General features: G+C 48.6%; 1 protein-coding gene across 1 annotated transcript in view; it reads left to right on the top strand.

Moving 5' to 3' along the window:
- SLIT3 (slit guidance ligand 3) overlaps positions 1-16754 on the top strand; it is a 551973-nt gene that overhangs the window by 253167 nt on the left and 282052 nt on the right. The window lies entirely within an intron of this gene.

Here is a 16754-nt window from a genome sequence, read left to right as displayed (position 1 = left end):
AATGGCACTAATACCCAAGGACAGTGGCGGTTCTCCTGGACCTGGGTGCCAGGACCTCCTCGCAGGCTGGCTGCTTTGCAAGGAGGTCACTGTTTGGTGTCCCTTTAAGGCAACAGGGAAAAGGGAGACTAGCAGGGAAGATTACTGTCCACAGTAACACCCAGGGACGACTTCCTGGGCTGTGAGTGTTCCAGCAATAGACCTCATGGGGAACCCAAGACTTCTAAAAGCAAAGTGTGCGCCTGTGTATAGATGTGTGTGTGCCTGTGCCCATCACACACCTGTGCAGGTATGTGTGTGGGTACACATATGGGTACACACGCTTGTGTACACACAACATAACTGCATTGGGAAGAGGCCATCGCCAGCTCTGACGACTCTTGGGAAGAGAAGCTGTTGAGAGGAACTTTCTCCTTTGAGAAAGTTAAAGCAGATAGGATGCAGTGTACATAAGCAAACATTCGCAGACTGTGTACCCCAAAATGCACGCTTTCAAGAACACACACACATGCACAAGTGCAACATAAACACATTTACACACCTATCCAGAGACTCCTAGACCCTCTACCTAATCTCATTTTAAAGTCTGTTATTTGGGGATCAAAGGGTGTGTAGAATGAGGTTGGCGCCAGAGGGTGACCTAATGTCCCGCCCTCCCACCCTTGATGATCAGGCACGTCCCCTGAAATTGTCCGTGAGTCATGATGACAGAGTAGGAAAATGTCCAAAATTCTGAGGCCTGGCAGGTATGCAGGTGGCAGTTGGGGAGTGGAGTGGGCAGAGCTGTGTGACAGGAGTGGCATGTCTCACCGAGTGCCCAGGCCACTTCCTGGGCATCACATGTGCCTTCTCGCACTCTGCCAGGGAATGACAGCTGAGAAGGCCAAAGGGATTGGCTTTACCCTCCGATAAAAGGGAGGCGTGAGTGGGAGGCACTCGGGGTTCCTGGTAGAGCGAGCTCTCGCCTGGGGAACTTTGGGCAGGAAAAAACAAATGAAGGTCAAGAGCTAGGTTTTCTCTCATTGCATTTTCAAATCCTGTTTCTAATAGTAAACACCAGGCTGTCATCAGCTCTTTGTACTCAGAGGTGTGTGTGTGAGAGAGAGAGAGGGAAGGGGGGGGGAGGAAGATAGGGGGAGAAGGGAGAGTCTTTAAATTTTAATTGGTCTGCAATGAAAGACTTAACTGTTTAAAAAACAAAACCCTCTTAGTCCCAGAACACAACTTATGTGCTCATGTGGGAGGCTGGGGGCTAGGGAAGGAAGACGGAGGGAAGGGGCCGATTCCCAGTGGGTCCCATGGGGAGTCCTGCTGTTAAGGGACAGTCGGGTACAGTTCAGATCTGCTAAATTCTCTAGTGTTGTCCCAGCTCTACAAGGGGAAGGTAATGTTTGCTTCCCTTATCTTTAAGATTATCTTGTAAATGAAATAGATGATTAGAATACGCAAAGTTGGCTTAAGGTTTAGCATACACTCTGCTCCAGAAGATGAGCTGCCCGGTGGATGCTGATGCTGTAAAGCCCTGAAACACAGGGATGTGGCAGATGCCGTGGGGATCGGGCCTTGACATGTCACAGGATGATTGTTTTCTTGTCTCTCTTCTCCCTCTGCTGGATCGTGTACCCTAACCTCATGTCCTGGGACTGTGCCTGCTCTGCCCACCATAGCATTCCTCAGGCCTGGCATAGCACTTGCTACCTAGGAGATGTCAGAAAATACCTGTGGGATTTCTTGTGAGTGTTTGGGGAAAGGGTGGCATCTAAGCTACTGTGGCCCTGACGACTGCTGTGTAGTGTAATTTGGTTGTAAAACTAAACCTGGGCGATAACTCAGGCGTCTTGCACTGTGTTTGCTGAGGCTGTGTCATAGCCACGATGGGAGAGGTGACGGTACCCTCCAGAAGGAAAGGACTGTGTCCATCTCGCCACAGCTGTATCCACCTCTGTAGAAAAGTGTCTGGAACAGAGAAAGGACAATATTTGCTGAATGAATGAATGTTACAGCTGTGTCTTTTCCCATATCCCAATTGTGTAGCTGAAGAATGAAACTGGGTGTGTGTGTGTGTGTGTACGTGCGTGCACTGGTGCTATCGTAAATGCAATTTGCAAATCCATTCTAAATGCCATTGAGTTGAGTTGAACTTACTGTGTCTGTCCTTATTCAATATGGGCCCAGGTCCCCAGAGAAGGTGTTGGTGGTGATGATGATGATGACGATGATACTCACCATTAACTGAGCACCTATCATGTGCCAGGAAATCTATACGATTTACATGCATCAACTCACTGAAGCCTCATAGCCGTGCTGTGATGCAAGTACTCGATTCCTCTCGAGTTCACAGAAAGAAGCCCAGACGACTCAGCCTACATGTCCAAAGCCTCTTGCTTAGGAAAGCGTGGAGGCAGCATTTTAATCCAAGTGTGTTGTATGCTCCCAAAGTCCCCTCTCTTACCTCCCCGCCATGCTGAGCAATAGCAAACTTGGCAATAGAGGAAGGCACAGAGGGGTCAGTAAAAGCAACAGAAGAAAAGCAAATTGTAGGGAGTCTATGAGGGTTGATCTTAAAAGCCTTGTAATGGCCTTATTTTCTCCAGAGCACATTCTGAAAGCCAGTGATTGACTGTGGCTCCCTGGCTAGGGGGAGATGTCCAGCCCCTACCTGTGCCCCAGGGCTCCAGACGTAACCCCGCAGAAATCATTGGTTCTGAAGGAACCATTCCCATTCCCATCCACTGTTCCTTCTCTGAGACACACAGAATCTCAGCCCCTCCGATTTTGTGGGTTTTTTCCAGGCGGGTCATGGGCTTCCAGCCAACAATCCTTTCAATTAATGGACGAGGAGCAGCACCCATGAAGAAAATTAAAAACAGATAAGAGAAGGGCCCGTTGCTCAGAGCAGAGGAAAGGAATAATTCTTGGATTATGCTGATGATTTACCAGTGTTTTCCTAACGTGAGAATCGGTCAGCAGGGGCCTGGGTGTTTTATGAGGGAGGAACCTCTTCCAGACAGTTCACTCCCCAACCTCCCCGATAAATCCCCACACCCCCACTTCCAGTGAGAATGTTGCCCTCTCCAGAGTCACCGTGTCAAAGACTGTTTAGCTGTTCTGTACTTATCAGCCGCAACCCCAACATTAGTTCATGCTTGGAATATGAAGCCATTTCATATTTATTCTTGTTTTATCTGGCAAGGAGCCTTAAAAGAAAAAGGAGTCCCCTGCTGATGCTGTTCAGCTCTTATATCTTTATAGTCTCTTGAATTGATTTGACAGAGCAATCACAAGCCACAGGCCATGGGTGAGACCAAACGCTTCTCTCAGCAACAGGCTGGGAGAATGGATGGGGCTGCTCAGCTCCCTGGACCTGGTCCAGCCGCAGCCAGGTTCTGCCCGGAGTGGGTGTGTGCATGCACTTGCCGGCTCTGGCCCCTGCAGACCAGCGCCATAGGAAGAGTTTCCTTGTGGCAATTGTCTGGTGGGAGCCTCTGAAAAGAGCAAGGGTGTCTGGGGAGCTGTTAGGAATGGTTTTCACCATAGAACATTCTAGAAGCTGAGGTCAGACTACCCCAGAGGGTGTTCCAGGCTCTTGGATGAACTTCTCCAAAGCCGTGGTGACCTTCGGGAAGGTTTGCAAGTAATCTGGCTTGCTGGGAAGCTAACATTCACATTCTGCAAGCCTCAGATAAGTCAAGAGGGTTTGAACCCAAGGGACAGCGAGAACTTGAAATGATGTACAGAATTGTGTGTGTGTGCAGACATTCATTTCTGGGAAAAGGATCTGTAGGTCTTAGTAGGTAAGCAAAGGAGCCTGGGACCCTGGTAAGCTTAAGAACCCCTGAACTAAGGCGGCTTTCTCCCAAGTATACATGCCCCACTGGCAGTTTGAGATGATTTTAAGTACAACTCAGACAAAGTTCGTATTTTACTAGCCATGTACTTATTTTTGTGTGGGTTAAATACGTGTATGTATACATATATATAATATATCAACTTTATGATTTCAAATAGTACAGACAAAGGTGAGGCTAAAACAGATTATGTAAGTAAACAGAAGGGTCAAGTTATTAGTGGATATGGATAAATAAGTAACTAGTACAGGTTCTATGTATCTGTGGCAAAATTCGCTAATACTGAATAAGGAAATACTTGAATCAAGGAAGAAAAACATGAAAGAATGCAGCCCTCCTCACCTCTTGTCCCGATTTCTGAGCTGTTTCTAAACTAGATCCGGATTCTGGTCTCCTCCCCAGTTGTCTGCACACCACTGCCACCCTAACACCCACTCAGACCCCAAGACTCCTGCCCCAGAACACACGATGGCTCCCAGTGGCCGCCACGTTGTCCAAATTGCTCTACCTGGGTTTTCAAGTCTGGCTTTCCACCTGATGCTACGTATCTCTCTGTTTCCCCCCTTCGGAAACTCTTCTTCTTTCCACCGTCCGCCCCAGCTGCCCAGATTCCATGTCCATTTTGCCTCTTTGCTTTCACCAGTGTGATTCCCTCCAGATCCGTGCTCTTCTTCGTCCTCTCATCAGCCCCTGCCGCCCTCAAAATCTGTTTGCAGTTCACCCTGGTGCCCCCCTTCTTGGGAACATTGCTGCGTTGCACTTGTGCATGTCACAAGAAAGGGGACTTTGGGTTAACGACCACTTTGTTTGGCACCCGTAGCCGAGACCCAGAGCGGAGCTACAGCCAGGTGTCTAAAACTTCCCTTTTGGCTTTTTGGAGTTGTTGACGAAATGGGATAAGTTTGTGATTATTCATTGAAAAACAAGTGAGATAAACTCCTGGGTTCCAGAAATATTAACTCGTTGGTCCTCATCCCAGCCATGGTTATCAAAACCAAGAATTGTTCATTTTTCACAGTTTATGAGGTTTATCTTTGGCCTGTCATGAGATGCTGACAGAAAAATGAAATTGGCCTGTTTCTAGTCTGTTTCACTTTCTCGTTCCCACTCTAACAAGATGAAATGCTCCACTGTAAACACTCGAGGATAAAAAGAAATAGAGACATGAGTAGCGAGTGTGTGGGTACCTCTGAGAGTTACAATATTTTGCGTTTTTATCTCAGTCTTTTTATTTTAAGGCCAAACTCAAAAGATGGGGGCGGGGCTTTCCGTTTTAAGCTGAAAGTGAATTTTAAGTGAATCAGTAGAGGAGAGTGACTGCAGATTAGTAAGTGGGGGTAGTTGGAGAACTTTTTATTTTCTCAGGATTAGGATGATGGAGAGGCACTAGCTATGAGGAACTTCTGGAAGTGTTTTCTGAGATATTTTCATTTCATCCCCATCAGACATTCATTAAAAATTAGCAAAGCATTTGGGTAAACACGGAAGTGGTTTAAAATGTGAGAAATACTATGTATTTTCAGAAAAGCATTTTTTCAATTGAACAGAACTATTTATGCCCTTCTGACGTATCACAACTTTACTAATACATAAGATGACAAAGTGATAGGCTTTCTACCTGTGACCCTGCTCAGTGCAGAATTCACTAAAAAAGGTGTTGGAAACAACTCAAAGGACGGATTAGCAGGAAAAATTATCCAAGAGAAGTTTTAGAATTAAAACCTCCAAAATATGAGCATCTAGGATAAAATAAATAATGACTTCATAGGTTCTCAGGACTGTTGTTGTAACAATCAGTTGATCCGTCTTTATCGGATGCTTGCTTACCGTATGCTCAGGGTTTTCATAACTGGCAGGTGTATGCCTTTCTTTTTGTGGCTATAGTTTTATGAACGTCATTTCCGACCATCCTTCAGTGCAGACAATGTTTACGAGGCCTGTGATGTTCAACTCCGCGTTGTGTGATTCACTTTATGCTCTGACTTCTAATACCATAAAGTTCCCGTTATTAGTTCTTAGCTAGAGGTTTTTGTTGTTGTTGTCATTATTGTTTTCGGGTTCTTGAACATTTTCTGTGATTCCTCTGTTTTTCTCTTTGTATAATTCTGAATTGCAGACTTAAGCATTAATGGAACTGAAAGAACTTGCCAATTCTGGAATGGGTCCTGTTCATAACTCTTACAACTCTTTGTGTTTTTGACTAACGGTTTTTGAGACAAGGCATACACGACTCAGAATTGACAGCCTTGCCCCAGCCGGCCAGTGGATCCGTGCTGTAGCCCCGTGGCTGGGGACAGAGGCCCTGCAGGCAGACCTGGACTTGAATTTGGGCTCCCCCACTCCCTGACTGTGTCACTCTTGGCTACTGGCTGAAAATCTTGTGCTTCAGTTTCCTCATGTGTAGCACGGAAGTGAGAAATATACCTGCCCCATAGTGGCGGTGTGAGAATTATTGGGTTACTATGCTGAGTTATGCATGCCTAGCCAATAATCACTTACCCATGCGTATTGACTATTGCTCTTCTTACCTGCCAAGAAATAGTCCACGTTACCACTTTTTTTCCCCTGTAGCAATCTGAAAATGTCATATAACTTCTTAATAATGATCACGGCATTTATTGAGCACGGATTTTTGCTAGAGATGGGGAATGTTTGGTCCCCACTCCTCCTATTTCCACAGAGGGGCGGGACCATCAAGGCTCCAAGAGGAAGAATTATGAGGCTGTCTTCCACACTCCTTCACTCACTTCTCCCTACTCTGAGCCCAAAGCTACAAGGTCTTTGAGTCAAGAGAACCACCTGAGTCCAGCAAGTCCCCTTTTGTATAGATTTGCAAGCTCGCAGGTGGGCGCCCACCATGGCTGCAGCCACAGAGCCTGCCCCTGGGGCGGAGCCAGGAGCATCCCATATGAGGCCCATGGATACGCCCTCTGCTCACACTCATGGGGTTAGACAGCATGAGGCAGACTGTGCTTCAACATGCCTCCTCTGCATACCTGCCACCACCCCCCAAACCACCCTTCCGGGGACCTTGTGCAATGTTCTGGGAGGCAGCATGAGGAAGCCCAGGGTGGCCAAATGCCTGGGTCACTTCCTTCCATGGAGCCTTGTCAGAAATAAAGCCAACATTCTGGTCTCCATCTGCCTGGTCCACGTTGGTCTAGAACTTGGAATGGATGGGGTTATGATTAGTTTTCACAAAGCATCCCCCAAACACCTGCACCAGGCTCGGTAGATGTGTTGTTTCACTTGATCCGACAATCCTATGAAATGGAGATTAATATTACTGTTTATCAGAGAACCAGGCTGAGAAAGATGAAACCAGCAGCACAAAATCAACAACCTAGTGACTGCGGATCTGGGACTCAAAAACCCAGTCCTCGGCATCCTGAACCCCTCACCTGAGGTTCTCATACTTGGAAGTTCACTCAGCATCCCCCTGAAGATTCATTAAAACAAAGGTTGCTGGGCCCCCCTCCCAGAGTTTCTGAGTCAGTGGGTCTGGAGTGGGGCCCTAGAATTTGCATTTCTATCAGGTTCCCAGGGGACTCTATACTGCTGATCCAAGGACCCCGCTGTGAGAACACTGCTGTAAAATCAACCTCATTCTGTCCAGTGGCCGTTTCTTAGTTCCAAGCTTCAGAGTTCACCAGTACATGAAGATGGTATAAAATTTTGGTGCAAAACACTAGAACTAGGAAAGTCAGCTTATTTGAATAATTCAGACATTAACAATGTTGCATGAAAACCAGATCCTTTTGAAGACACTTGGAGTTATTTGTGCTTTCTAAAGTGAAAATGAATTGAAGAAAGGATGAAAGGCTGTGTCCCTTTAAGCCATGACAGAGTATTTCATTCTTAAAATACATTTTCTGGTGACATTTTCTTCTAGAGACAATCTGGATGACTTTTCTTCTTGTAACGCTGTGAAACCAGGAACCATTCCTAGTAAGTCCCAAGAGATTCCGAGAATTTTTTACTGAGAGCTTTCACATAGTTTTGACTATGAACAGTTGAGAGAGAAATAGACAGAGATGGAGATAAATAGATCGGAAATTGGTCCCAAATTCAGGGAAAGGTGAGTACGTGAAGAATAGAACCCCTGGTCCCTTATAGACACTGAAGATAAGGCCAAGCAAGGTCTACAGGTGGGTGTGGCGTGCACAGGACAAACTCAGGTGTGTAAGAAATACCATTCCCATGAACCTGATTTTGACCCATCAGTCCTCATCTTATCTGGCTGGTTGGAAATTCCATGTCAGTCACTGTCCGGATCGAATGCCCTTCGCCCTCCAGCATCCGTCCTGGCAGAGTTAAGAGTCTGCCTGGTGCCCAGAAACAAAGGCTGGCTTGCCCGGACCCCCACTGCCCAGGCCACTGAGGTCCCTCGGAAAGGGATTTGGAAGCCAGATTTCTAGACAAGACAAACAGCTGTGATTCTGGGGCTCCTTCCTCCTTCCTGGGGCACAGCAGGGAGTGAGGCCACTCCCAAATCTTTGTGTCCCTTGACTACCTTTCCCTCCCCCATCCTTTCTAGTTTTCAGGAAAGAAGCCCCTTCCCACCTCTTTTCCAGGTCGCTCTGCATCTCCTTTCAAATCCCATTCGTTCCCAGCAGGACCTCATGCCCATAGACCCAGGGCCCAAAATACTCAACTCTTTCCAGGTTATGCAGAAACATAACTGCACTCTGTCCTTGCAGGAAAAACAGCAGAGCCCGGATTTGATCCTGAAATAATGTAACTGACCTTAGATTAGGGCCATGGTTCTCATAGAAGGGGGTGCCCCTCGCCAGCCCCCCTCACGCTAGGGATCAGCGTAGCAGAGACACAGCTTTCCCAGGTGATGATGTGAACTCTCAGGGGCCCAGCTTCCAGGCCGTGTCCTGCAGAGCGCAGATGTCACTCTTCAGGAGGGGGCTAACAGTGTCCAGTCCCCTCTGTAGGGGGCAGATGTTGAGGTTCTTTGCAAGGAGATGGAGGAATCTTTGTCAGTCAGGAAGCTGGTCCCTCCCTCCCACCACGATTTCTTGGGGGGCCCTAACCTTGCCTCCCAGTTGTAAGTCAGGAGGCTCTCCTGCAGCACGCCCGCAGAACCTGATAGTCCTGCGGTGGCTGAGAGGCTCCTAAACTGGGTCCGGCCGTGCACCAGACTCGACTCTATACCAGCTCTGGCCCACGGTACTTAGCGAGGCAGGCTTGAGTCTCACTGGCTTCTGCATCCCTTTGGAGACCATAAAAACCTCGGTGGCCAGAGCCCATCCATAGAGGAGTGCTACTTCCAAGCACCATGCCTGGGGGTGACATGAACGGGCTGGATGCCATCACTGACCAGCCCAAGTGGAGTGCCCATGTGTGAAGGGCCATTTAAAAAGGCACTGCTGTAACTCTCGTCGGGTCCATTCTTACAAGCCGAGTGGACAGTTCCTTACGGCTGTCTGAATTCACCGTTTTTAAGAGATCAGACCGTGGCATCGGGAAGGGGCTTGACATTGTAGCTGAGCCCCCCCAATATACGTAAGCACTCTCGGGGTTATTGGAAATCATAGGTGATTTCTCTTGCATGAGTGCGGATTGCGGGGAGCGGGTATGAGTGCCTAGGGGAGATGGTTTATTGTGTTCACTGAAAATGAAAGTGAGGCTCTTCCCAGCCTCCCTCCACTTCACATGGAGCCATTTTCTGTCACTGTGGTGTGAAATGGGACAGGATGTCTGTAGCTGTCCCATGTTGACTTGGGCCTAGGAAAATTGTGTATCTGGGCGAGAGGAGAGCAGGCCAGGCTTTGGAGGTCTCTGCCAGCAGACCTGGTGCCTGGGTGTTTGTTCCTCTGTCAGAAAGGGCAACGCCCTCCCTTCAAGGGAAGAGCTGTCGCCAGAACACAGTCTCTTCACTCCTGCTCTGTGCCTCGTGCTGTGCTGAGGGTCTCATGTACATTAATGACCTTGGCAGCCACCAGTGGCACGTGGGTCAGGGAGAGCGTGGAAGGCTACTCAGGGTTGGTCAGGGGGAATGGGATTCAAAGGTGATCCTTCTCTGGGAAATCAACCACAGTTCTCAAGCTCTAGACGATCACAGAGGCCCAGAGGCCCAGTGTGTTCTGGCCTTGCTCTCTGGGAGCTGGGCTGTGTGCAGAGTTGGCAGGAACCAGCTTAACGCTGGTTTGCCAAGTAAGCAGTTATGCCACAAAAGGGAGTGGGGAGGGGTTGCAAGGGAAGCCGCCATTGGAGACCACAAGTTCCCAAGCCATTGGAACCATTTCCATCTAACTAATGACAATCATTTATTTTGCAAATATGTCAAGTGGGTCCACTCAGGGGACAACCTCTTGACACTGATAATTCTCAATTTTCTGACAGTAGATTACCAAGTTTGTTTTTTTCTTCTTAGCCCCTAACACAATTCAAATCATTTGCTTTCAGCACTTAACCATTGATTACCCAGGGAAGAACAACTAGGTTTAGTGGTAGCTTGTACAAACCATGACTAAGGTGTCACCATTAGGAGTGGGGAGAATATATTTAAAGTCATGTAGTTAATATGAGCAGAGAATAAGGGATTCTTGGAGTGTCCCTCATCTTGGATGACCCAAATGGCTAATTTTTTCCTGTCCTCTCCCACACCGCCCTCTTCTCAGCCCAGCCCTGGATAGTTCCCGGTGAATATCTTTCTGCTCTGTATGCCTGAAGGCCTGGGGTACTGTCACACAGTGTTGGTTTGCTTGTTTGTGCTGTGCGTGTCCTGCAGGGCAGATGCAAACTGCCATTGAGAGGCACGCATAAAAGATGAGGCTTTTAAAGTTAGGTTTGGTTTGAATCTTGCCTCTGCCCGCTACTAATTGTGTAACCTTAGGCAAGACACCAGAGTCTTCTGTGCCTCGTTCCCTCATGTGAAAATGGAGATACTAACAGCTCCTAACTGCACCAGCTTGGTATAAGCACTAAGTAAGATCACATGTGCAAAGTAGAAAGCCTGACACATGGCGGGGTTTAATAGGCTAAATATTATTACCCTGTTCATCACCATTTTGACCAGGATATAGAGAGGCTGTCAGTCTTGGCAGCGAGGTGGGGCTAGTGTGAGCGTGCACGTAATTACATGGTTGGGAGTGGGAGGAGACCAAGACGGACAGATAACTGAATCCTGGGATGGTCCTTTCACCCTTACTGGGGTTCGAGTAAGTCCAGGTCAGAAAGTATGGAAAATAAAGGTAGAGGGCGGTGGAAGTGAGGGCTCTTTTCCTGTAGGAATCCAGAAGATGCCTTTTGATTCTCTGTATGTCCCAGGAAGCCCTGACAGCAGGTCTTCACCAGCTAGAGCAGCACTGCATCATCCCTTCCCAGCCCCAAGGGGCCCATTTAGCCTGTTTGTTCTCAAGGTCATGAGTCTTATAGCCCATGGGGCTCTGGAGGCTTCCCCCATGGATCCCACACAGCCGTCCCACTCCTGTGCCTATGGGACAAGTGTGTCCACGGGCAGCCTGGTAAAGTCCTTTCCTTTGCCTTCATCTCTTTTTAAAGCCACACAGCTCGTGTGAGGGGCAAGGTCAGAATGAGAACCCCAGCCTCCTGAGTTCTCGTGTCCATTGCCCCACTGTGGTCCCACGTGCCCCACAATCCTAGCTACCTGGAGCAGCCCTCAGTCAGCTGCTGTCTGAAACTTACATTCCTTGTGTTTTGCTTTTGTTTGACTTACGTTGTAATACGACATCAAGAGAAATCCAAGGGCTCTGCCAGGATGGGGGAGAGGCGGGATGATGCGATCACTTTTCTGAAGCGGCTCTGTAGCTAACGCAGCAGAGGAGCGAGCCACCGCCCTGCAGCGACAGGACGGCCTTCCAGGCCGGTCAACACCATATTTTCTTGTTTTTATTTCCTGCACTTCATCCTTTAGTCAGAATGTTGTTTTTCCTGATTACTTAGAAAGTATATGAGAAAACAAAGACGCTTTTCCATCAATCTTGATGAGGAGATAGAAAGCTTGTAGTCACTACAAATGGAAAATCCTTCTAAGACTCCAGCATTTCGGATCAGGCAGTAAAGGGCACGTTGAGCTAAGGAGAGAGGCTGCCCACCTGGGGGATTTCATCGTCTGACCTTTCACCTCACACCGTCTCATCGCCTCCCTCTGTATAGTGGGTTCCTGTGGGTCCTGCTTGTGTCAGAGGGTGATGGGAAAAAGCAAGGCTAGGATCCTTGCTGGCAAGGCCTGTATAAGCGCAGACGTACATGTCAGAGCTTGTGCCCTGACCCCGGGAGCCCGGGCAGAGCACAGAACCCCTGAGTCCTGCTCTGTCACATCAGCCTGTGCACAGCTCCCCGTGGACCTATTCTAGGCTGACGTCTCAGGTTTCCTTGGGCCCTTAGGAGATGGAGAGGAAATGTGTATTTTCGGTTTGAAAAGGAAGATAAATCTCTAAATGTCAGACCCGAGGCTTGCAGTGAGCACATAAGGATTGTTTTCATTTGGGCTCTGAAAGAGCTGCATGGATTGCCCCGTACCCACCCCCTCAACACCCACCTACTGAAGCCCCAGAAGCTGACCCTCCTTAAGAGACTCAGGGCTGAATCCTGCCCCTTGTCACCCTTTCCAATAAAGAGAACTCTTTGAACCTCACCAAGCTCTGTGACCATTGTTCTGCACGTGAAGAGCCTGTGCTAACACCCACCGGCATTTTCTAGTACGAGCGGGCCACTGTATCAACCCCGATGAAAACGGAAATGCTGATGACACTGGGATATGCAACCGTCGTTCCCCTTCTGTGTTCAGTCATCCTGGGAAGCAGAGGCTAGGAAATGTGTTCCAAGGAGTGTTCATTCCTTAGGAGCAGTGTTTCTCAAACCGCATTCCTCAGAACCCTGAGGTTCCATGGACGAGGTCAGAGGCAGAGACAGGGGTCGGGGGCCAGGAGGAAAGGGGCAGCCACTGGAGAAGCCCAGTGGGCCGGGCTCCAGGCCGTCCACCTCGGTCCGGGACCATCTGCTCTTACCCGCCCTTTATGTTGTGGATGTGTGTGCTGCTTCATTGACAGAAGGTTCCACTGCTTTTTGAAGAGTTGGAAGGGCCACTGGCTTATTTAGAGATTCCATCCACAGGATTCAAGCTATAATTATAGTCACAGGAAGAAGTAAATAAAAATCCATTTACAAATCCAGCTTAATTAGCCCTTGCATGAAGTGAAAGTAAACCTCAGCAGAATCCTTCAGCATCCTGAGTTGCCATAATCCTTTTTTTCCCTTTCGGATGTAGTGGAGGGTCCTTGAACCTGTCATCAAGCACCCCACCCCACCCCCACTCCTAACTCATAAAGTTTCCCTGCGCTCTGTGTGAGTAACTTCCATGGGCTCCTGTTGGAGAGTGAGAAAACTTGAGAAATCTTCCCTATCTGAACAAAACGCAGGGGTCAGTCTCTTTTCTGCAAGGGGCAACTTCTCAAACACTACATGGTGACCCAGGAGAGGGGGTGGGGTAGGGGGCAAGTCCAGAGGCAAATGTAATGGCTTTGAGCCAAAGGGTAAAATGCACATTTTCAGGAAAATTCGATAAATTTGCCTGAGGCAGGTCCTGCTTGCACACTGAGTTCTTATATGGGCCCTTTTATATTCCTGTTTGCTTTGCTTTTAAATAAAAAATGAGTGCCTGCCAGCCAGGGGGGCCCTGAAAGGGTGTGCACAGTGTTGCCCCACCCCCGCGCTCCAGGGTCAGAGGCAGATGGGAACTGCCAGCCCAGCGTCAAGAGGGAGTGAGTACGGGGTGGAGGCAGGCAGGAGTCTGGGCTGGGTTTGTATGGTGAAGGACAAGCAGGGGTGGCCACTCTGAGGGGTTTTCTCCTCTCAGGTTTCTGGGGCGAGTCCTGGAAAATAACTTGCCTGCTATAAAGAGACTACAGAGGACCTTCCTAGGGGTCTCAGCAAACACGGGAAAGGGAGAGCCTTTTCCTGGTTCCTCCGACCACCAGGGCACTGTATTTCCCAATTCTGGCTACAGGTTTGGGGCTGAAAAGAAATGCCAAGGTGGGCATCTGTGGTTTATGATGCCGTGACCTCGCCTGGGATCCGAGAGGGCTCCGGCTGGCAGAACACCTGGGGCTGCCATGCCCCTCCTGAGCCTGGGGCACGCGCCCTCTACTCTCTGGGGCCAAAGGGTAAAAGGCCATTTTCACGAAAATTCGATGAATTTGCCCAAGGCAGTTCTTATTTGCACACTGAGTTCCTATGTGGGCCCTTTTATAGCGCTGTTTGCTTTGCTTTAAAATGAAAAATGAGTGCCTGGCAGCCAGGTGGCAGGGGAGGCTGTGCTGGTCGCTGCTGGCAAGAGAAGGAACCTTGGAGTATTTCAAATCCTAGCCCCACTGCTCTCTCCTTTTGAGCCCTCTGAGCCTCAGTTTCCTCAGCTCTAAAATGGGGATACAAATAGCACTTGCTTCATAGCCTTTTGGAAGGATGAAAGAAGACAATCGTCATGGAACCCACAGCTCAGTCCTTGGCACACAGAGACACTCCGTGAACATCAGCAGTTATGAGTTCTTGTGGGGAGGCAAGTAAGAGCATGGGTTTGTAGTAAAAACGATCTGGGTGCCCGTCTCCAGCTGTGCCAATTGCTAGCTGTGTGATTTCGGATACACTCCTTGACCTCTCTGAGCTTCATTTTCCCCTTTTGCCGAATAAAGATGATAGTGGCCGTCTCACAAGGCAGCAGTGACAAATGAAAGGAGGTCATACCAGTAAGTGCTTAGCACAGGGCCTGGCACGAACTGAGTCAGCAGTCAGTAAATGGTAGGTGTTATTAGTGCTGGCTCCCAAGTATGGAGTTCTCCAAGGAGAACTTGTGCTTTTTCCCCCAAAGTCTCCTCAGACTGTGTCCCTCCAGCTGAAGCAGCGGCCAGATCGTGGACAGAGTGCTGACCCACCAGAGAGGGACAGGGCACCCCCCCACGGGCCTGCACCCTGGCCCCCTTTTGGAGCCATGGTGTCCAGGTTGTTGGCTGAGATAGGAACATGTTGTTTTAAACTTTTTGATTCTCATCAAATTTAATACAGATAACACTCTTAAGACTGCAAGGTGATGAAGGAAGGTCTGGTGAGAGATAAAGACCTAGATAAGACAGTGAAATAGAAGTGACAGGATTTCACGGGATCTGAGTCATGTAAAAACAAAACAAAAACATACGCGCAGAGCATGAAACCAAAGGCTTTCCCTGAACGTGCTGGAGCTGGGACTGGAGTTTCTCGCCAGGCCCCACCCTCGCAGTCCTCTTTTGCTGTCTGCTTTGTTGACGGCGGGGTGGGGGCCGATGAGAGAGGAGATTGTGGGATGAGACGGTCAGAATGAGAAGGTGCTCCTGACCGAGATGCCCTCTTGGCCACAGTGACCAAGAGCAGAGACGGGCACCCCGACGACCACACGTGAAACATGTCTAGACTCCGCTGGACAGCAGTCAGTTGTTAGTCAAGCCCATCCCTTCCCGTCTTCAGGGGAAAGGCCCTCTGGATCTGCCGGCCGGGTCTGACCCCCAAGGACTTTCAACCTGATCCCATCACTTCGCAGGAGAAGGACACGAACCTCAGACAGGTGAATAACTTGTCCAGGGTCCTTGCACTGGATTCTGGCAGCCCTGGGCTTAAACCCCAGAGCTCTCAGCTGATGATCGATTTCTCAGCTCATTTTCTGTGGCCCTCCCATTTTAGTGGCGCTACGGGCAGTGATGACCACTTCTTCTTCCGGGTCTTTTGCCCAAATGCTCTGCATTAGTTTGTATCTTGTGAGCACTGGTGACAACTCAGACTTCTCTAGGTCTTTTAGGATCTAGCTAACGCACGTGTCAAACATTTGGAATTACAGTAGATGCAGAGGTGAGCTGTGACTTGTACCCATGGTCTTCCCTTGGTTGGTCTTTCCTTTCTGACCCTGGGGAAGGGGACAAGTGCGGCACATCCCACAGACGGCAGAAAGTCTTTCTATTGTGTTCTCAGCAGATTTCACTCAAGAAACTAAACCTGAGTTTACAGTTCATCTTCTATCTTATAGAAGAATCACTTGGCTTTTTGTCTTCTTTTTGCAGAGACTTTCATTCCCCACAAAATTTGTTTTGAGAAACAGATTTCTAAATTTTTCACTAACAAGAATTTTGTTTTGTGAGCCTTTTTAACCAAAAAACCCAAAAGAGATCATTTCTTAAAATGTATACTTAAACCGTATTCAATCGTGAATGGATTTGTCTGCTTTTCATGGCTCTGTAACAGAGGCATTCTTTCCGTCCTGTTTTGCAAAGCTTTTCTGCATTCAGTTTAGCTTTCTAATAAAAAACTTGAATTCAGCGGTGTGTCTCTGAGGCAAATCAATTTAGTGCCAAGGCTGAAACTGTGGAGATGTAAATGTCCGATAACATTGAGAGCGGGAGTTTGTTGCAGCTGGATTTGTTAATGAAAATAAATCCAGAAAATTTTGCTTTCTGAAGTGAACAAGGAGAGTAACCACTGGTACTGCTGAGACAGGGAGCGGCAGAGAGATTCCAGAAGAAAGCTGGTGCATTCTTGGCTGCGGAGGCCAAAGCCAGCCTGCTGCCGTGGCTCAGTGCTTGCCCTGCTGGCCCCACGGGAATCTCCTAGTGGATCCTCCTCCGGCCGACTAAAGTGTTACTGGGAAGGCTTGCCACCGAGGTTAAGTTTAAATCCCACCGCTCATCCTCATATACGATGTGTGTGAGTTGAGGAGCACATGAATTATCTCCCTAAATATCTGGTGTGAAGTTTGCTTTCAGTTAGATCTTCCAGCCTTCCTGTGTATGTCCTGCCCGGGGTTGCTCATTTCCAGAAGCTCTTCTGAGAGCGTGGCCCGGAAGCCAGACACCCCTCCTCTGTCCCCTATGGCTCCAAGTGGAGCGGAAGCCCCTCGAAAGAGCTGTGGATGAG

The sequence above is a fragment of the Rhinolophus sinicus genome, linkage group LG10 (assembly GCF_036562045.2).
Source record: "Rhinolophus sinicus isolate RSC01 linkage group LG10, ASM3656204v1, whole genome shotgun sequence".
Classification (NCBI taxonomy): domain Eukaryota; kingdom Metazoa; phylum Chordata; class Mammalia; order Chiroptera; family Rhinolophidae; genus Rhinolophus; species Rhinolophus sinicus.
The sequence above is the reverse complement of the archived record's forward strand: the minus strand, read 5'-3'. Positions and strand labels throughout refer to the sequence as shown.